The sequence below is a fragment of the Manis pentadactyla genome, chromosome Y (genome assembly GCF_030020395.1).
Source record: "Manis pentadactyla isolate mManPen7 chromosome Y, mManPen7.hap1, whole genome shotgun sequence".
Taxonomy (NCBI): domain Eukaryota; kingdom Metazoa; phylum Chordata; class Mammalia; order Pholidota; family Manidae; genus Manis; species Manis pentadactyla.
This window is the reverse complement of record NC_080039.1, coordinates 9455954-9483860: the sequence shown is the minus strand read 5'-3', so window position 1 is coordinate 9483860 and position 27907 is coordinate 9455954. Positions and strand designations below refer to the sequence as shown.

General features: G+C 38.0%; 1 pseudogene; it reads right to left on the bottom strand.

Moving 5' to 3' along the window:
- Nucleotides 1-26080, bottom strand: LOC130682148 (NF-kappa-B-activating protein-like; annotated as a pseudogene).
- Between the last annotated feature and the right edge of the window lie 1827 nt (nucleotides 26081-27907).

The following is a 27907-nucleotide window of genomic DNA, read 5'->3' as shown; positions in this document are numbered from 1 at the left end:
TTATTTGTCATCTTTCCCTTTAATTTTTTTTGTATACCATCTCTCAAACACTGGCCAGGATCTCATTTTCTCTCTTTCACCTCTCTTCTTGGTTAAAGGATGCCAGGGCTCTCTTCTCATCAGCATGATTGATCTGGTTTTCTTTCTGCAGTTGCACAGCCTCCATTTGGTGATGCCTGGAGATAATTTTATTTTTGGCTTAATTTCTCAGGAATTCTTCTCATGGTACTTCCACACTAATCATTTTTTAACAAAGGGTGTTCTATTTTGAAAGCTGACAAATAGGAACGGTTTATGGGTTCAATTTTTAAAAGATCACTTGTTTTATCAACTGATGCATCCTTTGGTTCATTTCTAGTATTCAAATAATGATTTCTGAGGCTCTGTCAACATCAGGAATGTATTAAATTTCAGATACTACAGGCATAAGTCTATTTCTGTTGTTTCCTGTAGAACAATCAGAAACGGGAAAATTATTAAACTTTCTATATGATATGTAGCATTTGCCTTTGTGGAATTAATAGTAGGACAGATGAAAAGATTTAAGTTGATGATCAACTCAAAATTCTTCAAGGTTCTAACTTATCATATAACCAAATGAACCAAGTCTAAATCTATCGTTGAGTCTCTAGTGAGTTTTATGGATGAATTTAACTTCCTTAGAATCCAGTAGTATCTCAGAAAATAGAGATTTAACACAAGGGTCAAATACGGAAGTATAAGGGCAGAGGCAGAGGGAAACCGTTATATTACTTTCAAAAGGCCTACTGGTTTGGAGGGAAAATTTCATGAAAACTTGCCTCTTTAATGCACAGTTGACTCTTGAACAACATGGATTTGAGGGTCCACTTATATGCAGATTATTTTCAATAAATATACTTAGAAGTTTTTTGTAGATTTGTAACAATTTGAAAAAACACTGTTGTTCCTTTAGCTGATTTTATTCTAAGCATACAACAGTATATAATACATATAACATATAAAATACGTGTTTATGTTATCTGTAAGGCTTCTGGACAACAGTAGGCTACTCATAAAGTTTGTAGGGAGCCAAAAGTTATATAATTTGGACTGCATGGGGATTGGTACCCCAACTCCTGCATTGTTCAAGGGTCAACTGTGTATGTAACTCAATCCCACAAAACCAGTTCAAAATTAAGCTTTAGCTATGTCTCGGAAAGTAGAGAAAACCAAGAAAGGGCAAGAGGGGAAAATCATTTTAAGTTAGTGTGAAGCTTGGGGAGTGGCAGGATGGACAGTCAAAGAGATGACAATGCACTTAGGTTGCTCAGGGTACAGTGAGAAAGGCTGTTTATTTGAAAGAAGTGCTACGTGAATGATGCTGAAATAAACATCTATGCTCACATCTCCTAGTAAATGGGAAAGATTTTCTCCTGGGTTTCTAGGTATAGAGTTGCTGGGTCAGAAAGCATATGAATGCTCAACTTCCCAAGACAATCTCAGACTGTTTTCTAAAACGACTGTACCAATTTATATCACTAATAGCAATATTTAAGAGATCCTGTAGACCCACATCCTCTCAAATGCTTGGCATTGTTTGAATTTTTATCTATCAAATGGGTGTAAAATGGTACATCAGTACACTTTTGATCTTCAGTTCCCATGATAGTGAGTAATTTTTGTATATGTGTAGGCCACATATATTTCTTCTTCTATCAAATGCCTGCTTGTGTCTTTCTCTCATTCTTCTTTTGAGTTATTTACAGGTATTCTTTAAAGATTCTCAGTACTAACTCTTTATCAGTTGTGTGTACTGCAAGACGTTATCCTAGCTTGGAACTTGTCATTTTATTTTGATTAGTATATGTTTATTGTTTTCCTTAAGAAATGCTTTCCCACCCTAAGATATAATAGATATCTGCTCATATTTTATACAAGGAGGGTTAAAGTTGTTTTGACATTTAAGTCCTTAAGCTGTATGATTTTGGTGAGGGTTCTACTTCATTTTCCATATGGATAACCATTTTTCCTCCTCCATTTACTGAATATACCTTTCTTTCCCCACTGATCTGACATGCCATCTCTTTCATAAAACGATGTCCATACATGTATGGCTCTGCCTCTGGGCTCTTTACTTCATCCCACTGAACAACTCGTTTGTTCCCTCCATGCTTTCTAAAGTGCCATGTTTCATAATAGATCCTCATGTCTGGTAGGGCAAATCTCATCTTCCTATTCTTCTTCAGAAGTGACCTGGCCATTCTTTTCGGCTCTCTCGTCTGACACATCAATTTCAGAGCCATCTTATTAAGTTTCATGAAAAACTCTGTGATTTTGATTAGAACTGCACTGAATGAACAGATAAACTTGGAAAAAACTTACAATGTTGCCTTCCTATCCTGGGACAAGGTACCTCTCCATTCATTTAGGTCTTCTTTAATGTCTCTTAAAAGTGCTTTATAGTTTTCCCTACAGAGGCATTGGATGTGTTTTCTTAAGGTTTATTCCTAAATCCTTCATATTCTCTGAACTTAATATAAATGTTTCCTTTTTACTTAATACGTTTTCTAGTTGTTTCCTGGTACACAAAAATGCAGCTGATTTTTGTGCCGGATAACCTTACATCCAACCATTTGTTACTCCCTTCTATTATTTATAATTCATCTGAAGATTCTTTAGTATGTGTCTATGAAAAAATTCATATTTTTATGTAAAATCATTTTTCTATGTAAAAAATCATATTCACAAAAAATGAGTTACATCCTCCTTTCCAATTCTTATGCCTCTAATTTATTTTTCTTTTCATACTGTGCTACAACTCAGATATAACATTTTCAAATGTTGATCCTCAGAATTCCAAGATTCTGGAGGTGCTCCAGGGGTTCTGCACACTTTTGCCTCCAACATCATTTTAAAATATGCACCTACTTTAAAAGCCCATAAAAGTTAAAAAAATCCAAAATTCAGTTTTGTTTTGGTCCTGATGCCCTATCAGTTCATTATTCCTTTTCCTCCTGGTACTTTTCTTTATCTTCCATAACTTTATATTCATTTTCCCATGCTGAATCTGATGTCTGTCATTACCATTTTCTGCTCTCAAATCTCAGTGTTCACAGAGAACTACAGGGTCCACATTCTCTGACTCCACAGAGAACTGGAGAAAAACTCAGAAAACAGGAACACTGACTTATGAAAATGCTTTCCTAACTACCAGAATGCCACATTCCTCATAGGGCAGTGATAAATACCTGAATTTAACTATATCCTCAGAGGATAAACTGTCTAAACTAAAAGACAAACTAGGAAAGGACACTGGAAAGATGGATTCTTTGAAGCTGGAGATACAACTGAGTTTGAGGCAGAGGTACATACATATTTGGAATTTTAGGCAACCACATTTGTAACAATAAAACCAATACTAAACTAATATTTATGTTCTACTTTTCATTTGGAAAAGTCACTTAATGAAAACCAATCACCAAAACATAATTCTGGAACTAAGAAAGAGGAAAATATCTAATCATGGAAACAGACCTCAGTGGAAAGAACATATCTGCTGCCACTCATTACATAGCCTGAGTGCTCAAATGATGCAATTTCTTCACTTGTCAAGCTAATTTCACCTCTTTGTGGGGTATGTTTCCAGCTTTTACATGTTCAGTCATAGCTGTACCTTCACCAGGTAGCAGCGCATGATCATAGCTACAAAGTAATTCTGAATTCAAAAAAGGTCCATTACAAAAAGGTGATCTTCTAAAGAAAGCACAAAAAAACCACCTTCCCTCACAAAACAGTAGGAATAACTGTTGCTGAGTGGCAGCATGCTGAGAAACCCAGTATTACTTTTCTTGAGTTAGTGAACATTGCACTGTGTCCTAAATAACTATCCAGAAATACAGACATACTTTGGAAGAACAAAAGAACTATGGTATTGAGTACAGATTTATAACCATCAACTTATCCCCATAGACCTTGAGTTTATGGCTTCTGCCTCTAGTGAATTCCTTTTCTATTAAAAAAAAGTAAAGAAATAATATATCTCTGGAAGCAACCAAAGTGTCCATCAACAGATGAATGAATAAAGAAGATGTGATACATATAGACAATGTAACATTATTCAGTCTTAAAAAAATAAAGAAACCGGACCATTTGTGACAACACTGACAAATAAGCCAGGCAGAGAGACAAATACCATATGACTTATTCATGGTATCTAAAAACAGTACAAAACAGAATGTACAAAACAGCTGTAGACTCAGAGACACAGAGCTAAGTGACTGGTAGTTACCATGGGGGAAGGGTTGGGGTGGGTGAGTGTGGAGGGTGAGAGAGATAAAGGGGTACAAAAATCTCAATCATAATATAAATAGGTCATGGGGATGGAAGTGCAGCATGGAGAATATAGTCAATGATTCTGTAACATCTTCCTATGTTGACAGATAGTAACTGCACTCATTGGGGTGAGGATTTAATAATGTGTGTAATTCCTGAAGTACTGTGCTGTATACTTGAAACCAACATAAATTTCTCCATCAACTATACTTCAATAAAAAAAGAAAAAATGTATCTCAAATTTGCATACCTTTTAGACTTATAACCAATAACAATGCTATATAATAACAAGCATTAATGTTCATTCAATGGGACTTTAAAAACTACCATCCCTTCATTTAATTCACTGACTACTTCTTGAATACCTATTAAACTCAAAGCCTGTAATATAAAAGTAATATCTGCTCTTGTGGAATTTACATATTAATAAGGATATTAATAGCAACACAAAATAGGATATACAATACACTGCACAAAAGAAATAGAAAATGCTGTGAAGACTACAGGATTAAAGAGGGATAGGAATCATACCTACCTATGGAGGAAAGGTACTGGGAATCTGCACATGCCCCGTCCTTTTGAAAAGGGCTTTGACGGAAGGTAAGGATTTTAACAGGGCGAGATTGGAGGCAGTAAAGAAACCAGGGCTGGGAATAGAAGGTAAGGCATGTTGGGAGAAGAAATAAGGTGAACAAGGCACAAAGTCGGAAAGTGAACAGTAAATACAGGGAAGTTTCAGTTCTTCTCAGTTGGAACCTGGGGTATAAACAAAGGAGTAGAAGGAGATAAGCTTAGAAAGGTAAGTTAGGGCCATACTTTTGGGAAGGTACTTTAGATATTATAAATATACTGTTACTTACTTCAGAAGTTTATCATCTTGAGAGACAAGTGTTTTTGGAGCCTCTGGGCCGACTAAATCTGAGAGTCCTTCAGGCTCTGCTTGAAGGATGTTCAGAAACATACTCACACTTTGACTACTCGGTTAGTATGCTTCCTGGGTTTTGAATCTGGGTCTATCAGAAGCAACCTACTTAATCAATCATTCCAGGGGTATCCCAGAAACTCTTCTTGAGAAGCTTTAGAGCTTGAATCACTGGAATCTTTCTGCTCTTCTTTGACTTCTTTTTCTTGAATTTCTTCCTGTAATGATTATAATTTGACACAAATTGATTTAATATTCCCATGTTAAAGGCCATCTCATTTTGTCAAGGCAATGAAAAGACTGATTAAAATGATTTAAATTCTCATCTTATTCAAACTTGTTAAAGGATTTTTATTAATTTTTTTTCTAACTTATTTAACTAAATCATGTTTCCCTATTAAAAAGATTCCTACAGGGGAGCAGAGCCAAGATGGCAGCGTGAGCAGAGCAGTGGAAATCTCCCAAAACCATATAAATTTTTGAAAATACAACAAATACAACAATCCCTAAAAGAGAGACCAGAAGATCCAGGATAACAGCCAGGATACATATACACCTGCAAGGACCCAGCGCCTCATGAAGGGGGTAAGGTACAAGGTATGGCTTGTCCGTACACAAGCGCCCCTCACCCCAGCTCCCAGTGGGAGGAGAGGAATCAGTGTGGGGAGGGAGAGGAAGCTCAGGACTGCTAAATAACCAGCCCTAGTCATCCGCACAAGAAGCACAGACACACAGTGCGTGGGGTGCTGGATATTAGGGAAACAGGACAGTAACCTGTGAGTGCCTCCCTGCAGCCAGTGCCCCTGGGACAAAAGAAAAGCAAGTAGTTTTTCAAAGTCTTAAAGGAACAGGGTACCCACAGCTGGACGGAAGCATCCCAGGACACTTAGCCCAGCAGCTGGGAATCTCAGGGAACTCCAGGCACCCTAACCACCCGGGCGGCAGCACAGCTCTGAGGTCCCTCATGGCGATAAACAGCCTCCCGCCTATTCCCCCTCCAAGAGGGGGTCTCTGCCGCAGCGGAGCAGCAGCCTGAGAGCGGCCACACACACAGCAACCTTGTGGAGATCTACAGTGGCCAGGCAGGAATCAGAGACCCTATCTGCATGCAGCTGCCCAGCAGAGGCCGCTGGGGGTCGCCATTCTCCCAGGAGAGGAAGGCCACAAACTAGCAAGAAGGGATGTTCTCCCAGCCGACACACGCGACAGCTCCACACAACTACCTCTATCGCCATGAAAAGGCAGAATAATTTGATCCAGACTAGAATCACAGAGACAACCCCTGAAAAGGAGCGCGGAGAGATAGAACTAACCAATCTCCCTGAAAAAGAATTCAAAATAAAGGTCATACCATGCTGATGGGGCTGCAGAGAAAAATCCAACAGCTAACGGACAAAGTAGAAAGGGAAACTACAGAAATGAAACAATCTCTGGAAGGATTTAAAAGCAGAATGGCTAAGATGCAAGAGGCCATTGATGGAATAGAAACCAGAGAACAGGAACGCATAGAAGCTGACGCAGAGAGAGATAAAAGGATCTCCAGGAATGAAACAATATTAAGAGAGCTGGGTGACCAATCCTAAAGGAACAATATCCACATTATAGGGGTACCAGAAGAAGAAGAGAGAGGGAAAGGGATGGAAAGTGTCTTTGAAGAAATAATTGCTGAGAACGTCCCCAAACTGGGGGAAGAAATAGTCGCTCAGACCACAGAAGTACAGAGAACTCCCAACAGAAGGGAAACAAGGAGGACAACACCAAGACACATAATAATTAAAATGGCAAAGATCAAGGACAAGGACGGAGTATTAAAGGCAGCGAGAGAGAGGGAAAAGGTCATCTACAAAGGGAAACCCATCAGGCTATCATCAGACTTCTCACCAGAAACCTTATGGGCCAGAGGAGAATGGCATGATATGTTTAATGCAATGAAACAGAAGGGCCTTGAACCAAGAATACTATGTCCAGCAGGATTATCATTTAAATATGAAGGAGGGATTAAACAATTCCCAGACAGGCAAAAGGTGAGAGAATTTGCCTCCCACAAACCACCTCTGTAGGGTACTTTAGAGGGACTTCTCTAGATTGGAGCACTCTGAAGGGTAAACAGATGTCAACAGAGAAAATAAAATCACAGCAAAGAAAGCAGAACAACCAAATACTAAATAAAGGCAAAAAATAAAATGAACTACACACAAAAGCAGTCAAAGGAAACACAAAAGAGAACAGAATAAAACACCCAACATATAAAGAATGGAGGAGGAGGAATAAGAAGGGAGAGAAACAACGAACCATCAGACAGTGTTTATAAGAGCTCATTAAGCGAGTTAAGTTAGACAGTAAAATACTAAAGAAGCTACCCTTGAAACTTTGGTAGCTATGAATCTAAAGCCTGCAATGGCAATAAGTACATATCTTTCAATAATCACCCTAAATGCAAATGGACTGAATGTACCAATCAAAAGACACAGAGTAATAGAATGGATAAAAAAGCAAGACCCTTCTATATGCTGCTTACCAGAGTCTGACCTCAAACTCAAAGACATGCACAGACTAAAAGTCAAGGGATGGGAAAAGATGTTTCATGCAAACAACCAGGAGAAAAAAGCAGGTGTTGCAGTACTAGTATTTGCAGACAAAATAGACTTCAAAACAAAGAAAGCAAAAGAGATAAAGAAGGACTTTACATAATGATAAAGGGTTCCATCCAACAAGAGGATGTAACCATTATAAATATATATACACCCAACACAGGAGCACCAACATATGTGAAACGAATACTAACAGAATTAAAGGAGGAAACAGAATGTAATGCACACATTTTAGGAGTCTTCAACATACCACTCACTCCAAAGGATAGATCCACCGGACCGAAAATGAGTAAGGATACAGAGGCACTGAACAACACACTAGAACAGATGGACCTAAAAGGCATCTACAGAATTCTACATCCAAAAGCAAGAGAATACACATTTTTCTCAAGTGCACATGGAACATTCTTCAGAATAGACCACATACTAAGCCACAAAAGAAGCCACAGTAAATTCAAAAAGATTGAACTCCTACTAACCAACTTTACAGACTACAAAGGTATAAAACTAGAAATAAATTGTACAAAGAGAGCAAAAAGGCTCACAAACACATGGAGGCTTAACAACATGCTTCTAAATAATCAATGGATAAATGAACAAATTAAAATAGAGATCAAGCAATATATGGAAACAAATGACAACAACAACAGAAAGCCTCAACTTGTGTGGGATGCAGCAAAAGCAGTCATAAGAGCAAAGTATATAGCAATCCAGGCATATTTAAAGAAGGAAGAAAAATCCAAAATGAATAGTCTAACATCACAATGATCAAAATTGGAAAAAGAACAACCGCTGAGAAGGAGCATGGAGAGATAGACCTAACCAATGTCCCTGAAAAAGAATGCAAAATAAAGGTCATAACCATACAGAAGGAGCTGCAGAGAAAAATGCAAGAGCTAACAGACAAAGTAGGGAGGGAGACTACAGAAATAAAATAATCTCTGTAAGGATTTAAAAGCAGAACGGATGAGAGGCAAGAAGCCATAGATGGAACAGAAACCAGGGAACAGGAATGCATAGAATCTGATGCAGAGAGAGATAAATTATCTCCAGGAATGAACAAATGAGGCCTAAAGTCAGCAGAAGGAGGGAAATAATGAAGATCAGAGAAGAAATAAATAAAGCTGAGAAGAATAAAACAATAGAAAAAAATCAATGAAACCAAGAGTTGGTTCTTTGAGAATATAAACAAAATAGACAAGCCTCTAGCCAGACTTATTAAGAGAAAAAGAGAGTCAACACACATCAACAGAATCAGAAACGAGAACGGAAAAATCACAGTGCGTTCCACAGAAATACAAAGAATTATTAGAGACTACTATGAAGACCTATATGTTAAGAGCTGGAAAACCTAGAAGAAATGGAAAACTTCCGAGAAAAATACAATCTTCCAAGACTGACCAAGGAAGAAACAGAAAATCTAAACAAACCAATTACCAGCAGAGAAACTGAATCAGTAATCAAAAAAACTACCCAAGAACAAAATCCTCGGGCCAGGTGGATTTACCTCAGAAATGTATCAGACATACAGAGAAGACATAATACCCATTCTCCTTAAAGATTTCCAAAAAACAGAACCTTTGGGAATTTCCCAAACTCTTCTATGAAGCCAACATCACCCTAATGCCAAAACCAGGCAAAGACCCCACAACAAAAGAAAATTACAGACCAATATCCCTGATGAACGTAGATGCAAAAATACTCAACAAAAAAGTAGCAAACTGATTTCAAAAATATATCAAAAGGATCATACACCATGACCAAGTGAGATAAATTCCATGGATGCAAGTATGTTACATTACATTTGAAAATCCAACAACATCATCCATCACATTAAGAAAAAGGACAAATAGCACATGATCATATACATAGATGCTGAAAAAGCATTTGACAAAATTCAACATCCATTCATGAAAAAAACTCTCAACAAAATGGGCATTGAGGGCAAGTATCTCAACATAAAAAGGCCATATATGATAAACCCACAGTCAACATCATACTAAACAGTGAGAAGCTGAAAGCTTTACCTCTGAGATCTGGTACAAGACAGGGATGGCCCCTCTCCTCACTGTAATTCAACATAGTACTGAAGGTCCCAGACATGGCAATTCAACAAAGCAAAGAAATACAAGTCATCCAGATTGGTACAGAAGAAGTTAAACTGTCACTATTTTCAGATGACATGATATTGTACACAAAAAACTCTAAAGACTCCACTCCAAAACTAGTAGAACTAATATTGGAATTCAGCAAATTTGCAGGACACAAAATTAACACACAGAAATCTGTGGCTTTCCTACAGACTAACAATGAACTAATAGAAAGAGAAATCAGGAAAACAATTCCATTCACAGTTGCATCAAAAAGAACAAAATACCTGGGAATAAACCTAATCAAGGAAGTGAAAGACCTATACCCTGAAAAGTGTAAGACATTCTTAAGAGAAATTAAAGAGGACACTAAAAAATGGAAACTCACCGCATTCTCTTGGCTAGGAAGAATTAATATTGTCAAAATGGCCATCCTGCCCAAAGCAATATATGGATTTGAAGCAATGCCTATCAAATTATCAAAAGCATTCTTCAATGAACAGGAACAAATAGTTCGAAATTCATATGGAACAACAAAAGACACCAAATAGCCAAAACAGTCCTGAGAAGGAAGAATAAAGTGGGAGGAGATTTCACTCCCCAAGTTCAAGCTCTACTACAAACCCATAGTAATCAAGACAATTTTGCACTGGCACAAGAACAGAGCCACAGACCAGTGGAACAGAATAGAGACTCCAAACATTAACCCAAACACAGATGGTCAACTAATATACGATAAAGGAGCAATGGACATACAATGGGGAAATGTCTGTCTCTTCAACAGATCGTGCTGGCAAAACTGGACAGCTACACATAAGAGAATGAAACTGGATCACTGTCCTACCCCATACACAAATGTAAACTGAAAATGGATCAAAGACGTGAATGTAAGTAATGAAAACAAAACTCTTAGAAAAAAACATAGGCAAAAATCTCTTGGACATAAACATGAGTGGCTTCTTCCCAAACATATCTCCCCGGGCAAGGGAAACAAAAGCAAAAATAAACAAGTGGAACATTATCAATCTGAAAAGCTTCTGCACAGCAGAGGACACCACCAATACAACAAAAAGGTACACTACAGGATGGGAGAATACATCCATAAATGACAGATCCAATAAAGGGTTGACATCCAAAATATATAAAGAGCTCACACACGTCAACAAACAAAAAGTAAATAATCCAATGAAAAAATGGGCACAGGATCTGAACAGACAGTTCTCCAAAGGAGAAATTCAGATGGCCAACAGACACATGAAAAGATGTTCCACATCACTTGTCTTCAGGGAAATGCAAATTAAAACCACAATGAGATATCACTTCACACCAGTAAGGATGGATACCATCCAAAAGACAAACAACAAATGTTGGTGAGGTTGTGCAGAAATGGGAACCCTCCTACACTGCTGGTGGGAATATAAATTATTTCAACCATTGTAGAAAGCAGTATGGAGGTTCCTCAAAAATCTCAAAATAGAAATACCATTTGACCCAGGAATTCCACTTCTAGGAATTTACCCTAAGAATGCAGCAGCCCAGTTTGATAAAGACAGATGCACCCATATGTTTATCGCAGCACTCTTTACAATAGCCAAGAAATGGAAGCAATCTAAGTGTCCGTCATTAGATGAATGGATAAAGAAGATGTGGTACATATACACAATGGAATATTATTCAGCCATAAGAAGAAAACAAATCCTACCATTTGCCACAACATGGATGGAGCTAGAGGGTATTATGCTCAGTGAAATAAGGCAGGTGGAGAAAGACAAGTACGAAATGATTTCACTCATATGTGGAGTATAAGAACAAAGAAAAACGGAAGGAACCAAACAGCAGCAGAATCACAGGATCCAAGAGTGGACTAACAGTTACCAAAGGGAAAGGGACTGGGGAGGAAGGTTGAGAAGGGAGGGATAAGGGTGGGTAAAAAGAAAGGGGGCATTACTATTAGCATGTATAATGTGGAGGGGGTAAATGTGGAATGCTGTACAACATTGAGAAGACAAGTTATGATTCTACAGCATCTTGCTGCACTGATGGACAGTGACTGTAATGGGATTTGTGGGGGAGACTTGGTGAAGGGGGAGCTTAGTAAACATAATGTTCTTCGTGTAATTGTAGGTTAATGATAACAAAATTAAAAAATGTGAGATAAAAAAGGATCCCTTCAGAGACAAATGAAATACAATTTTCATGTTACGGAAAGATAATGGAAATAAAGTGTTTAAAAAACAGCTTTTACCAATTTGAGCATCAATAATTTAAAGTGTAATAGCTTAAATACGTATCAAATTTGTTTTCATAATCAAGGAAGTGAAACCAAATCATTATTTTGAAAAGTCATAAAACAAAAAAAATTGAAGTAAGCCATTATTGTGCCCTTGTTATATAAACTAAATTTCATGGTAACCAAATAGCTGAGGGTAGGCTTCTCTTATAGAATTATCTACCTAATAAATGAAGAATGTAGGCCAGAATTAGACTATCAATATTTTGCAATCCCACTTAGGCAATGACCATCAATGGCTGTTAGTATGACAAAGAGAGACAACCAGACATTATTTTCCTCCTGACAGAAGTATGCAATACCAGCTAAAAAGTACTCCTGCCAAAAATTTACATCTGAACCTCATCAAGTCTCTAGACCTAACTATCAATCTATAGGAAACATAGAAGCCAGAGAACATGTTAAAAGTACACTATAAGACTATGATCAGCAAAATTCATACTGCAGGAAATTCTAAGGTAAATGATTTGATTTCTTCAATGAATAAAATGCAGGAACAAAAAGGGGAACCTATTGATTTAAAGAGATGTACAAGATATATCAACCAATTGCACTTTGGGTCCCAATTTGAATAAACTGGACAAGAAACTGAGAACTGACAAATTACTGTTAAATATTTCAGACATGATAGTAATATTGTGCTTACAGTTTTTTTTACAAAACTAACATCTATCTTTTAGAGAAACATGCTGGTTTACGGATGAAATGATATCTTGGATTGGTTTCAAAATAATGGGGTCACTGGAGACTTCCTGTGAGTTGATAATTATCAAGCTGGGTGATAGTTACATGGGGGATCATCATATTATTTTACTTAATATCTTACATAACTTTATATATATTTGAACTTTTCAAAATAAAAATTGAAGGAAAAAACTGACAATTTGCATTTCTTCTTTTCTGTTTTATTGGCTTTCTTTGCTCTCCTTTTTGCATCATCATCTGCAAATTAAACCACATTATAGTTAAAAAAAATTAAACTCTAAAACCCCAAAACTTTTGAGTAGATAAATATCCTGTTGCCCGATTTGCTGAAACATAGAAATTAATTCAAACATTTATTGCTACTCATCACAAAATGTGCTAGGCATTGGGGACACAGAATTAAAGTCACACAAAGTATTAGGTGATACAGGACGTTGTTATTAATTTTACTGTATGAGATAATAGTATTGTGATTAAGTAGGAAATGTCCTTGTGTTCTAGAGGTGTATACAGAAATATTTAGGATGGTACAGTGATATTTGTAATTTACTTTCAGTATCTCCACAAAAACTCACATTTTTTAAACAAATATGTCAAAATGCTAACAAATGTTAAAATCTTGGGTGCTCTGGGCATATAGAGGAGTCTCAAAAGCAGGCTGATTTGGGGAGGGTAATTGAGGAATGGTTGCCCAGGAGAAGGTGATTCTTAAGCTAGTTCTTTCAAAAACCAGGTTTTTAAAAAAGCAATGCACACCCATTGCTGAGATGAGTAAGCCAAGCCACATGGAGGGAGGGTCTGGTGTCGTGGGCAGATAAGACTCTCTGTGCCAAGTAACAGAATCAAGAGAAAGGCCATGGAATACTGAGGAGACAGAAAGTAGTTCTCAGGCTACAGGATGCTGCAAGAGAGAGACCCAGGTCTATGTGATTACTGAGGCATCGGTCAGGACCCAACTTCACCCTGACGGCTATGGAGAGCTACTGAGGGACTTTAAGTAGGGGACTGACCTGCTAGGATTTGTGCTTTACAGAAGTTCCGTCTTCCGGCAGTGAGGAAGGAAAGTGACAAGGGGGGCCAGGAAACCCTGGTGACATCAGCGGAAGGAGCACCTTTGTGTCATGTGTCCCCAGTGGAGGCGCCCTCTGTCCAGCAACAGCCAGGAGAGGGCACAAAAGGATGGCTTATTGTGATGTGCCACCCTACAGGAGGTGTCTTTCACAATCAGCTGCCGGGAAGGGGTCTTTTACGATGTGCCTTTTTGAAAACTGCACAAAGGTGCCCACTGAGTGTGAGAATTTCACAGAAGAGCTGCTCTGCTGAGCAGACACAGCCTGTATGGTTTGGTTCAGCACCACGTGTCTCAGAACCCAACCCCAACTTGCTCCCATGCCACATGCCTTGTGCGATTACACACAACCAATCTGGAGCCATACTGCTTAGGTGTGAATCCCAACTGTGTGTCCCTGAGTGCGGTACTTGGAAACTGCTCTATTGCCTCCATTTCCCATCTCTAAGATGTATCCAACAGTTACCACTGTGTGTACTGAACAGCAATAGTGAATATCAAGTACTAAGCAGGGTGGCTGGCACAGTGAGTGAGTGTTCATAAACTCTTGTCCCTTATTGTTGTTTTTAAAACCTTCCTCTAAAATAAGCTTTAAGAACCACAACTTGGTTGGAAGCTAGGTTTGCAGAATGATGCTGTCTTTCTTACCACTGGAGTCTGTTTCAGAATCAGAGTCACTGTTACTATCATCAGAATACTTCTTATGTTTTCTTTTAGATGAGTTTTTCTTTCTCATTTTCTTGGACCTTTCTTTTGAATGACTAGATTTCTTCTTCTTCTTTTCTTCTACATAAAGCAGAAATAAAAAACTTACTTCTAAAGAGGAATTTCTGAGTACCAATTTTATTATATTTGAAATACTGAAAAGGAATATATGACAGGCAATTTGAATAAAAGCGACGTCCAATATTCAACTATATATAAATGTGTTTTGTAACTCCTCAATAAAAAAAGCTCTGTATTTAAAGAATACCTTCTCAGGTAGAAGACAAAGTGGTACATTTCTTTGGCCCTTCGTCCTCTACTGGTGTATGTTCATCAGAGGTGAATTTAAGGAAAACAGTTATAAGCATCAGAAAAGTGATGAAATATAGACCATGGAGTATAAAAGTATAGGCTTGAAAATTTTCAGGAACAAATTGATTGAGAAACATTAAAAGCAAACACTGGACTGCATTTACAATTGTACAGTTCAAGGATCTACCACCTTCATAATCACATAATAATCGTTTACATTGCATAATGCCTTAGAGTTTACAAAGTGCTATTTCCTGAGTGAAAGCAGCACATGAGATTAGTATTTTCAAAAGAAACCACCGGGTGAAGGTCATGAACCATAAGGAAACTCAAAGAACTGTAGTCAAGAAGGCTGTGGGAGGACTTCCTAACTCTATTCTCTGTGTGCAAAGGCCACACGGCAGAGCAGCACCTGTCTGTCTCCCCAGAGCATGAAGCACCTGACAAACTACAGCAGAAGATATCATTCTGTTGCAAAAAATTCTGCAAATGGGCGTTATTAAAATTCTACAATAATTTAAAAGGGAATTTCTATATCATATAATCTTTTCCTCTGAAGATCACATTCGGAACAATTCAGGAATTGCCTAGAAATTATTCTTAGGGTTCCTTCGAACTCTTAATTTTTCGAGTGCAGATTCTATGAGTGTTTCCAAAGGCATCTATAAGAATAACTTTAGATAATAATGCTTTATCACCCCGTCACAAATGACAAGTTTACTTGTAAACTCAATGTATCAACTCAACCTAAAGATGACACAGAAATGGAAGACAGGGAGGAAGAAGCTTATCAATAGCACCAAAGAGAGAAAAAGTTAGGAAAAAAAGAAAGCATTAAGCCTTCAGATAATTTGATATAGGAAAATCTTCTGAACAAAACCATATTGGAATATTCATTTTTAAAAATGCCTCTGGGAATAGAACAGAGAGCTCAGAAATAAACCTACTCATATACGGTCAATTAGTTTACAACAAAGGAGGCAAAAATATATAATCGGGAAAGACAATCTTTTCAATAAATGGTACTGGGAAAATTGGACAGCCATGTGCAAAAGAATAAAAATGGAACACTATCTCACACCATACACAAACATTATTTAAAATGGATTAAAGAGTTGAATTTAAGACCTAAAACCATAAAACTCCCAGAAGGAAACATAGGTCCACTTCCAGGTATTTATCTGAAGAAAAGAAAACACCACTTGAAAAGATATATGCACCCCCATGTTCACAGCAGCATTATTTACAATAGCTAAGATATGGAAACAACATAAGTGTCCACTGGTGGATGAATGAATGAAGAAAATGTTGTATAGGAGAGGGGATCAACATGGCAAAACAGGAATATCTTGAGCTTATTTTCTTCCATGGAAGTTCCTTGACATAGTCTTGGAGATGATTTTAAATCTGACACCAAAAGATAAGCAAAGAAAGCAAAAATAAGCAAGTGGGGCTGTATCAAGCTAAAAACTTCTTCACAGCAAAGGCAACCATCAACAATGAATATACATTGGGAGAAATTATTTATAAATCATGTTATTTGGTAAGGGGTTAATATCCAAAATATATTAAGTACTCATACAATTCAGCAATAAAAAACAAAAATAAACCAATCATGAGGATAAATGTACAGGATAGGGAATAGAGTCAATAATAGTGTAGTATCTTTGTGTGACAGTTTATCAGAGTGAGCATTTACTAATGAATTTAGTTTTTGAATCACTATGTTTTATGCCTGAAACCAATGTACTATTGTATATCAACTACACTTCAATAAGAAAAAATAGCAAAAGGAAAAACCCAGGCAATCCAATTAAAAAATGAGCAGAGGACCTGCATAGAAAATTTCCCAAAGAAGGTATATAGATGGCAAATAGGTACATGAAAAGATGCTTATTTTCAGTAATTATGAGGGAAATGCAGATAACATCTCACACCTGTTAGAATAGCTATTACCAAACACCCAAGAAATAACAAGTGTTGGTGAGAATGTGGAGAAAGGGGAACCCTCATGCACTGTTGGTGGGAATGTAAATTGGTACAGCCGCTATGGAAAACAGTATGGAGGTTCCTTAAAAATTAAAAATACAACTGCTATATAGTCCAGCAATTCCACTTCCAGGTATTTATCTGAAGAAAACAAAACACCAACTTGAAAATATATATGCACCCCCATGTTCACAGCAGCATTATTTATTATAGCTAAGATATGGAAACAACATAAGAGTCCACTGGTGGATGAATGAATGAAGAAAATGTTGTATAGGAGAGGGGATCCACATGGCATAACAGGAATATTGTGAGCTTATTTCCCTCCATGGACACACCAAAATCTTCAAGTACCTATAGAGATATTATAGCTGAGAAAAAAAACAGAAGACTAGAAGAACAGATCTTACACAACTAAGGACATAAAGAAAAAGCCACAGTGAGATGGGTAAGAGGAATAGAGACATGGTCTAGTCAGAATGAACACCCCTGGGGTTGTGACCCACAAGGAGGAGGGATATCATGACCACAGAAACCCTCTCTGAGAAACAAGATGTCCAAGCACAACAGCCTGGTGGACCTGCACTGGGAAGATAAGCACCAATAATACCTGGCTTTGAAAACCAATAGGACTTATGTCTGTGATACCCAGAGGGCAGAGAGAAACTGAGTCCAATCTTAAATGGTGTGCATACAATATCCCTTGCTCTGAGGCTCAGTGCAGAGGGAGCATTTTGAAAAGTGCCTGGATTATACATGAACATGACCTATTGACTAATCTTGTGTATGTGCAGGCAGGGCAGGGATCTACTGCAATTTTCCCTTGGGATGGAAATGTCGATGGACACCATTTTTATTTCAATTCCGTTCTACCCGGCTGACCTGGTGCTGCCATTTATGACCTCTCTATCGACTGGAATCACTTGCATGTCCTTGGTGTTCCCCTGAAGACTTGTCTCACTAACCTGCCTGCCCTGGAACTCCTCCCAATTAGCTCTTCACCCTGCCACACCTGGTGGATGACCCTGGCCAGCACCAGTACAGCCACTAAGTGGCTAAGTGTTCCCACCCCAGACTATCAGCCCTACACACTAGAACACCTGCAACATTCACAGCTGGACCTCACAGCCACCCACACAGCAGAGGCCTGCTCCACACACCAGTGCCAGTAGCTGTTGCAGATGGGCCTCATGGCCAGTTGCACTGAAGGCCAACCCTGCCCACCAGTGGGCTGCAGCAACTGCAGATGGGCCAGATGCCAGCCTCACACCCAGCATGTTGTAGCACTCACAGTCAGGCCTAGCAGACAGTGGACCAGGGTACAGCCCTGTGCATCAGCATGTCTACACCAGTTGTGACCCAGGCAGATCAGGAGGGTGTATGCAGCTGACACAGAGGACTCCCCTGTGTTACCTGACTCAAGTGATCATGGAGGTCTGCACTAGGAGGCCCCATAGGACATCTTCTGCATTAAGCCGCTCCTTTAAGACCAGGAAATATACCTAATCTACCTAATACATAGAAACAAAGACAGAGAATCAGACAAAATGAGGAAATCAGTATACTCCAAAGGGAAGGTAAGCCAAAGACATCAGAAAAAGAGCTGAATGAAACAGAGGATAAGCAATCCACCAGATAAAGAGTTCAAAGTAGTGGTCATAAAGAAGCTCACCAAACTCAGGAGGAGAATGGATGGACACAGTGAGAACTTTAAAGAAGAGATAAAAAAATATTTTAAAAAAACATTCAGAGCTAAAAAGTAACTAAAATGGAAAACACATTAGAGAGGATATTTATATTAGAGCACATATAAATGCTGTATGGGAAAATACATTTGCAACTGATATATCCAATAAGGGGTGAATATCCAATGTATTGGTGGAACTGAATACACATTTATCTGTCTATTTAGTTGGCCAACAAAACATGAAAATATGCTCCACATCAGTAGTCATCAGGGAAATGCAAATCAAAACTACACTGAGCTATCACCTCACACCTGTCAGAATGGCCACTATCCAAAAGACAGGAAACAGCAACTGTTGGCAAGGATGCGGAAGAAAGGGAACTCTTGTGCACTGTTGGTGGGAATGCAAAATGGTGTAGCCACTGTGAAAAACAATATGGAGATTACTCAAAAAATTAAAAACAGCAATATCATACAATCCAGTAATTCCACTTCTGTATTTACCTGAGGAAAATGAAAATATTAATTTGAAAATGTACATGAGCCTATATGGTTATTGCAACATGATTTACAATGGACAAGATATGGAACCCACCTAAGTGTCCATCGATAGATGAATGAATAAAGATGTGGTACATGCACACAAAGGAATATAACTCAGCCATAAAAAAGAATGAAATCTTGCTATCTGTGACATGATGGATGGACCTAGAGGGTATTATGCTAGGTGGAATAAGTCAGACACAGAAACACAAATACCATATGATTTCTCTTACACGCAGGATCTAAAAAACAAACAAACAACAAACCTAGAAACAGACTCATACAGAGAACAAACTGGTGGCTGTCAGAGGGGTGGGGAAAGGGGAAAGTGAAATAAATGAAGGGGATTAAGAAGTACAAATTTCCAGTTAAATATAAATAAATCATGGGGAATATAGCCAATAATATTGTAATATATTTTTATGGTGACAGAAGGTAACAACACTTACCATGGTGAGCATTTTGTAATGTATATAAATGTCAAATCACTATTCTGTACACCTGAAACTAATATGTTGACTATATGTCAATAAAAAATATTTTTTTTAATTAAGAGGGTAATAGGGTTATCAACAGCAGATTAAATGATGCAGAAGTGATCTGAAAGGTACAGTAGTGAACCAGGAAAAGACAAAAAAATATAAATGAGGATATTAAGCTTAAGGGACCTGTGGAATGTCAAACATACTAACATTCATATTATCAGAGTTTCAGGAGAAGAATGAAAGAAACAGAAAACCGATTGGAAGAAATAATGTCTAAAAGATTTCCAAACTTGATGAAGGAGATATCCAAGTCCAGGAAGCAAAGAGAGTCCTAAATAAGATGAACCAAAAGTGATTCACACACCACACACTATAATCAACATGTAAATATTTGAAGACAGAGAATCTTAAAAGCAGTAAGAGAAAAACAACTAGTTACATGTAAGTGTACCCCAAAATACTATGAACTAATTTTTAAAAAATTGAAGTACTTTGTTGTATAGTTGATATACAATATCACAATGGTTTCAAGCATACAATACAGTGATTCAACAGTTATACACATTATTAAATCCTCTCCCCAACTAGTGTGATTACTATCTGTCGACACAGAAATGTTACAGAATTGACTGTATTCTCTATGCTACACTTTCATCCCTGATTTTGGGCCTCTTTATCCCACACCACATATTTCATCCGCCCACCCCAAAGTTTCCCCCATGGTAACCACAAGTCGCTGCTCAGTGTCTCAGAGTCGATTGTTTTGTTTGTTTGGTTTTTAGAGTCCACATACAAGTGAAATCATATGGCATCTTTTTCTGCCTGGCTTATTTCACTTAGCATAATACCCTCTAATTCCATCCTTGTTGTGGCAAATGGAATAATTTCTTTCCTTTTTATGCTTCGAGTAATATTTCATTGTATATATGTACCATATCTTCTTTATTCATTCAACTATTGACAGACACTTTGGTTAATTCCATATCTTGGCTATTGTAAATAACATGAAACAAACATGGGGCGCATATATCTTTTTGAATCAGAGATTGTGATTTTTCAGGTAAATTCCTAGAAGTGCAATTACTGAGTCATATGGTATTTCTATTTTTAGTCTTTTTAGGAACCTCCATACTGCTTTCCACAATGGCTGCACCAATTTATAGTCCCACCAGCAGTGTAGGAGGTTTCCCATTTCTCTACATCCTCACAATAATTGTTATTTCTTGAATGAGCTGAATTTTCAGCAGAAACTTTACAGGCCAGAAAGGAGTGGCATGATACATTCGATGCACTGAAAAAAATTTACAACCAACACTATTCTACCCAGCAAGGTTCTAAATCAGTATTGAAGGAGAAACAGGGAATTTCCCAGAAAAGCAAAAGCTAAAGGAGCTGATCAACACCAAACCAGCCCTTTAAAAAATGTTAAAGGGACTTATGTAATGGAAAAGAAAAGGCCATACCTAGAAACAGAAAAATCATGAAAGGAAAATCACAATGGCAAAGGTAAACATGTAGTAAAAATAGTGGACCAACGACCTACAAAGCTAGTATGAAGGTGAAAAGACAAAAGTAGTTAAGTTAATTATATCTACAGTAATTACTTAAGAGATACACAAAATAATAAGATGTAAAATATGACACCAAATACAGAAAACATGGGTGGGGTGAGGCAAGTAAATATGTAGTGCATTTAGAATGTGTTGGAACTTAAGTGACCATCACCTTATAAAAGACAACTCTATACATATGATGTTATATATGAACCTCATGGTAAAAACAAACCAAATACCTATAATAAATAAACAAAAATGAAGAGGAGGAAAACAAACATAACACTAAAGAAAGCCATGAAATCACAAGGGAAGAGAGCAAGAGAAGAAAACAAGAAAGAAGAACTACAAAAACAACCAGAAAACAAAGAATCAAATGACAATTAGTACACATCTACAAGTAATTACTTCCAATGTAAATGGGCTACATGCTCCAAGCAAAAGACACAGGGTGACTGAATGGATAAAAAGCAAGACCCCTCTATATGTTCCTTACAAGAGACTCACTTCAAACCTAAAGACACAAACAGACTAAATGTGAAGGTGCTTAAGTGGTAGAACTTTCTATCTGAATGTGCAAAGCCGGGGTAGCAATACTTACATCAGACAAAATAGACTTTGAAACAAAGACTGTAACAATAGACAAAGAAGGGCATTACATAACGATAAGGGGGATAATCTAAGAAGAGGTTATAATAACTGTAAATACCTAGGAATCCAACATAGGGCTAGCTAAATATATAAATATTGACAGGCATAAAGGGTGAATTTGACAGTAATACAGTAATAGTAGGGGACTTTAATACCCCCATTTACATCAATAGATAGAGCATCCAGAAAGAAAATCAGTACGGAAACACTGGCTTTGAACAACACATTAGACCAAATGGACTTAACATATACAGAACATTACATCCAAAACCAGCAGAACACACATTCTTTTCAAATGCACATGGAACAGTCTCCAGGACAAATCACATGTTAGGCCACAAAACCAGTCTCAATAAATTTTAAAAAATAGAAATCACTTAAATAAACTTAGGAAGACTGAAAATTTTCTGACCATGATGATATGAAACTAGAAATAAATTACAAGGAAAAAATTGGAAAAAACACCAACAGATGGAAGTTAAACAGCATGTTACTAAACAACCAATAGGTCAAAGAAAAATCACAGGAAATTTAAAAATACTTGTAGAATAATGAAGATAGAAACACAATGGTTCAAAATTTTTTGAGATGCAAAAATAACAGTTCTAAGAGGGAATAGCAATATAGTCCTACCTAAAGAAACAAGAAAAATCTCAAATAAATAATCTAACTTTACACCTAACTGAATTAGAAAGAAAAAGATGACCCAAAGTGAGTAATGGGAAGAAAAAAAAAAAGATTAAAGTAGAAATAATTGAAATAGAGACAAGAAAACAACACCAAAAAATTAATGAAACGAAGAGCTGGTTCTTTGAAAAGATAAACAAAATGGGTAAACTTTTAGTTAGGCTCATCAAGAAAAGAGGAGGACTCAAATTCAGAAATGAAGGAAGAGAAGTTACAACTGACACCACAAAAGTACAAATGCTTATAAGAGATTACTATAAAATTATATGCCAACAAATTGGACAGTCAAGAAGGAATGGATAAATCCTAGAAACAGGCAATCTTCCAAGTCTGAAAAAGAAAATCTGAACAGACCAATTACTAGTAACAAAATTGAATTGGTAATCAAACACTCCCAAGAAACAAATTCAAGAACCAGATGGCTTTATAGGAGAATTCTACCAAACATTAGAGAGTTAATACCTATCCTCAAAGTATTCCAAAAACTGAGGAAGGAAAGCTTCCACATTCATCCTATGATGCCAACACCACCTTAATACCAAAACCAGACAAAGACACTACAAAAAAGTTACAGACCAGTATCCCTTGTGAACATAGATGCAAAAATCCTCAACAAGAAATATCAGCAAACTGAATTTAAAAATACATTGAAAAGATCATTTATCATCACTAAGTGGAATTTATTACAAAAAGCTTTCAATCACTTACTCTGGTTCTGGATTCTTTGGAGAAAGTTCCCATACTTCAGGAGCTCCCAATTCTCCAATCCCCTCTTTCTCACTTAATCTCCTAGAAATATAGGTGTGTAAATTATAACTCTATGGCCTAAGTTCTGTTTACTAAATATATCATCAAATTCAAAGAAGTCCAGTTAAGTCCTATTTTCCCTTTACATTTTAAACTTTAAATTAATGAAAACTTTGTGTAAATGTAAACTCAGAGAATTTGATGTTTTGATAGTATTATCAAATGGTATAGACTACAAAGAGGCTAGGAGGCTGTCAAGTGTGTCCCTTCTGCTGAAAGACGGCAGAGCTCCTAATTGCCCATTTCATCTTCTGCAATATGTGACAGAAAACAGTTTTACATTTGGAAGTAACTTCATTTGCTTATACACATTCTTGAGAGTAAAGAGAAGTCTCTTCTTGTGATTTGGTCAAACATTCCATTCAAAGAAACTCAGGAATTAAAGAAGATAGCTAAAAAATAAAGCATTACAAGTAGAAAATCAAAGGAGCACTGAAAATGAAACAAACTTTTAAATAAAAATTGTACTCAGTGGCATACAGGGCTAGTTTTCTCTGTTTTCCCTAGTTCCTTTTTAGAAAAGGAATATATTCTCTATCTGCTCTTGGAGGACATGGGAAATTTTTCTCATTTATTTTTTATTTCTTCTCTTAATTTTTGCTCTCTCTCATAAAAAACAAACACAAAAAACTAGGGCTCAATTCCACAAAGTTTAGCTGCTTGTGACTCTTTTTAAAAAAACACCTTTACAAAGTAAATGTAATTTATTTTGGTTTGATTGAATAAACCAGTTTTTACTTCTTTATTCATGGGAAAACGTGGTATAATCACACAGTTAGACTCAGTTTACCCCCTTGAGGAAACAGTCTATAAGGGGACACACTTAAAAACCTGAAACTGGGACATGCATACCGGGGAAAGAATGCCTGACAGGCAGGAAAGAGTATGCAGTCAAGGTCTCATCCCTGCTGCCACCTGGCTTTATCTGTACTCTTAGATAAATTATTTATCTTATATGTATTAAATGTACAAATGCAAATTTCATGTGAGAGGTTCCAAACATCCTTTGGTGAGGATTGTCCCTTAAGAAGCTGGTTGCTTTTTGATTGACACAGTGTGGGGGTAACTTCCTGAAAAATGTTATTTGGAGAGTTATGTCTCCAAACTTAACTCAGGCCTCTTTTTCCTTTTTCTGCCCCCATGCACCAAACCCTAACAGTTAACAATTAAGGACTATTTATTATGTTCCAGGCCCTAAATCATCACATAGCTCTGAGAGACTTTGTGCTAATTTTATCCCTTTTTAAGTTGTTAAGCAATTAAGCCCACAGGGGTTAAGTAACTTAACACTATTACCTAGTAAAGCACTGATGCTCAGTGAAATGTGTTCTGCTATCAACCGTACTTTGCTTCTCCCATCAACTTGGGCGATCTAATTCTGAAGCCTTTCCTCTTCATCACTATGCCTTATTACTTCCCACTTCTGGAGGGAAAAGATTCAAGAAGACATCTCCCAGCTACTGGACATTAACCTGACCCTCAATGCCTGTAATACTTTTATATTTCTTGTTTTTTCTTAAATACAGTACATGTAAAAGCACTTACTACAGTGCCTGATAATTTAACACTCATATAAGCTTTAGATATTAACACTTACACAGCGAAAGTTATAACCCTTTTCCTTTCTGCTTCTTAATTTATCCGTTCTTCCACTCCAGTACTCACTCTCCTTATAGGAGACCTGAACACCCTGACCTCACTTTTCATAGTCAAGACTGACAAGGTCTTTGTCAATGAAGGCTGATCTCAACAAGACCTTTCTCAATTTAGGCTAACCTACAGTTTAGAAGATCAGTTTTTCTACATTCAGTCATCTTCTCTCAGAGGCTTTTCTACCCTCCAATTTAAACCCCTTATCTCAGTCTTCCCCATCTCACTAAAAAAATATTGCCACTTACATATCATGGTATCTCAAACCTGTCTGACCATTCAACAAGTTGCCTGGCACTGCTAATTTTATGATCAATTAAGTAGTGCTCCTCCTTTCCATGAACTTGTGGGGCATAAAAACATGATCGCGAATTATGGCAAAACCAAGCAAACGCTTCAATTCCCGTAGGTCTGGCTCTCGGCCATGTCTGCTACAATAAGGGGGGGGGCGGACAAGAGGGTAGGGAGAGACCAGGGCACTGAATGATGCGGCCCTCGGGTGGGTGAAAGTCTAAGGGAAGAAAAGGGCGAATAAGGTGTTGTCGTGGGTAGACTGAAGGAAGGGAAGAAAATGGACACAGGCAGGCAGCGAGCACGAAATGCCAATAGTTAGAAAGATGAAAGACGAGGCGGACTCCGAAGGCAGGTGGGCTCCTCACAGCGAAGGTGCGCCCGTGTCACTCACTTCCGCCGCAGGCTCTCCTCCCTCTCCTTGTCCAGAAGGCTAGGCCACGGCTTGTCGCCCCCGGAGGTGCGCGAGTAGCCGCCGTAATAGGCGGACGAGGAGGCAGAAGCGAAGGGGGTGCCCGGTGGCGCAGAGGGCCGCTCTCGAGAGCGTGACCGCGAGCGGGAGCGACAGGACTGGTTTCGGGAGCCTTGGCTGTGGCTATTCCGGTCTCCCGACCGAGAGCAAGAACGCGAGCGCGAGCGGCAGCGCCGCAGGGAGCGGGTGGCTTTATTGGGCTTGGGGCTCTTCAACGAACTGCGGCGTTCCCCACCCGAAGCCTGCGGCCTCCCGCTCCGGGCTGCGCGAACCAGACACCGGAGCCATCACTGCCGCTCGTTCTCCGAAACAGCAGGAGAAACGGGCGCTTACGGAACCGAAGGAGCTCTCAGCTGCCGGGCTGCCGGAACCTTGCAAACAGTTCCGGGTACTTCCGCAAACCACCCCCCCCCCCCCCGGACCTAGGCCGTCCCCCAGAGGAACAGGATGTGTGTATCGGCATAAAGAGGCCGGTGGAGCAGCGGATCCGTCCATCGTTCCGGTTAGTGAGGCTGCTCACGTCTAAACTGCACAGGAGACCTCGTTCTTTCTTCTGCCTCTGGTTGACCTCCCTGAGGAGGGACGGTTGATTCCAGAACACGTTTCACTGAGCATCGGTATGAACAACAAAGCCAGTGTAATACATATATCTGTCACATGTGTATGTGTGTTGGAGTGTATATATAGGCTTACCTCGTTTTATTTCACTTTGAAGATAATGCGTTTTTACAAATTGAAGTTTTATGGCAACCTTACATAGTTTCTTCAACAGCATTTACTCACAGTGTGTCTCTGTGTCAGGTTTTAGTAATGCTTGTAACGTTTCAATCTTTTTCGTTATTATTATATTAGTTATGATGATCTGTGATCAGTGATTATGACTCTCTGAAAGCTCAGATGATGGTTGGCATTTTTTAGCAATAAAGTAATTTTAATTAAGTCTGTACATTGTATTTTTATACATAAATTTCATTGCAGGCTTAACAGTAGAGTGTAGTGTGAACAACATTTATGTGCACTGGGAAACCAAAACATTCATTTGATTCACTCTACTGAGATACTTTATTGAATGGTCTGGAACTGAACTTAACAGTTATCTCTGAGGTATGTGTATACACACACACAATTTTTTCCTTTAGAATACCAACCAAACTAAATAGACTTTATGGAAATTGGCAGTGAGCTATGATGTCCGGGCCCCATATTGCCCAGTTAACTTACAGGGTACAAATTTTGGGTTAATAAATTGAGCTTGATACACTCCAGTTAAATTCACAGCCCAGTGAAAAACTGAGTGTTTATCCTCCAAGACACTCATCTCCACCAGAGTGCCCCAGCAAAAGTAATTTGTAACCCCTTTCTTGTCCAGCCTCTTTAATTAGCCCCATCATAGGCTAGTTCAGCAGCAAACAGTTAATGGTGATTATTTTTATTCATTTCACATTGCTTTCAAATGAAAGAGCATTTGAACACTAGTGACTTTAATTTTTGAAGGCACAATGAGTTTGCTGGGAAATTCCAAACCCAGTCTACTAATAGCTAGATGGCCTCTGGGCCTTTCCTCCTAAGAGCTAACTTACCAGACCATGAAAACTAATACCATTGACTATTGGAAATCTCCTTTTATGGAGCTTAACAGAAATATGTATGAAAAAATGTTAAATGGTACTATTTGATATCTTCATGTAAAAACGATTGAATATGAGGTGAGGACCAAGAACTGAAATGAATGAGCAAAGTAATGTGACTAGAGGAAATTTCTAAGAGAGTCTTCGATGGAAAGTGTACACCTAACTTTTGTGACACCACACGGTTCACATGCACACCAATTGCCTATAAAAGCCAATACTTCAACAGCGTTCACTCTACCTGCTCAATGGATAATGTGCACTAAAGTTCACACACTTTAGTTCAAAAAGGGAAAACGCTACCCCTGCACTTCTGTTTGGCAAGATATTCTTCTTGCTCCATTTCCTCGAAGCAACTTGTGTTTCTTTTTTTTTTTTAAGTGCAAAACTGTAAAACTCCTAGATGATAACATAGAATAAAACGTATATGAAATTGGACATGGTAATGACTTTTGTTTTCGTATCATTAATCTCCAATCATATGAGA